The sequence below is a fragment of the Octopus bimaculoides genome, chromosome 7, assembly GCF_001194135.2.
Source record: "Octopus bimaculoides isolate UCB-OBI-ISO-001 chromosome 7, ASM119413v2, whole genome shotgun sequence".
Lineage (NCBI taxonomy): Eukaryota > Metazoa > Mollusca > Cephalopoda > Octopoda > Octopodidae > Octopus > Octopus bimaculoides.
Window position 1 is genome coordinate 89,768,506 of NC_068987.1, and position 1,023 is coordinate 89,769,528.

The 1,023-nt window shown below is 38.9% G+C and overlaps 1 protein-coding gene across 1 annotated transcript in view; it reads right to left on the minus strand.

The window, feature by feature from the left end:
• The window catches only part of LOC106872797 (uncharacterized), a 31,127-nt gene extending 30,429 nt beyond the window's left edge, over window positions 1-698 (minus strand). The window contains exon 1 of the mRNA XM_014919910.2: window positions 439-698. The gene's annotated coding sequence lies outside the window, so the exon portion shown is untranslated. The remainder of the gene's footprint in view (window positions 1-438) is intronic.
• Window positions 699-1,023: the final 325 nt, after the last annotated feature.

The window sequence follows — 1,023 nt, forward strand, 5'->3', positions numbered from 1 at the left end:
GGACCATTGCGCCTCCACAACAGATAATTTTTGGAGAGTGGGGTCAGTCGATTAGATCGATCCTAGTACGCAACTGGTTATCGACCCCGAAAGGATGAAAGGCAAAGTCGACCTCGGCGGAATTTGAACTCAGGACGTAAAGACAGACGAAATACCGCTAAGCATTTCGCCCGGCGTGCTAACGTTTCTTATTTCTTTATTGCCCACAGAGGGCAATAGAGGGGACAAACAAGGACAGATAAAGGGATTAAGTCGATTACATCGACCCCAGTGCGTAACTGGTGCTTAATTTATCGACCCTGAAAGGATGAAAGCAGCTCGCTGCCTTCTCACAACAAATAATTAACAGCACCAATGTCGATTGTAAGTTTGCTGGTTTTGTCGTATTTTTCTTCTTGTCAATGAAATGCGAAAGAGAAATGTGAAGTTGTGTCTTACCGTTTTGCCTTTCTCAGTGGTAACGATTCTCCTTTGTTTGTTGATGTTTGATTTGTTCGTTCTTTTAGAAAAAAAAATGTAAAACTGTATTTTTCAAAGATTACAAACTGAATTAGTTGATGGTCTGTTGTAAAGGCACGTATGCAATCGTTGGCGTACATAGACACATATAACACTCACAATCTATTTCACACATACTCAAACATACCCACACAACCCACACACACTCACTCTCACAATCACAGGGACTATTTCACACACACACAAAGCATTTTCACATAACTACGCAAACCCACACACACACTCCTCTCTCTCTCCCTCCCCCTTTCTCTCTTTCTGTCATATACTCTCTATTTTTAATCTTACTTCTCTCCTTCCTCTCACTGCCCCTACTTTATCCAATATCAGTCAGACTGATTAAAATGAAAAAAGAAAACAAAAAAAAAAATACAGAAAAGAAAAGAAAGAGAGAGTTAAATTTCAGTTGAATCTACTGAATAAAACTCACTACATTTACAGACAACAATTGTGATAACACAGAAGAGAATATTGTTTCGTTCACTCGTTTTACTTATTTATTTCGTT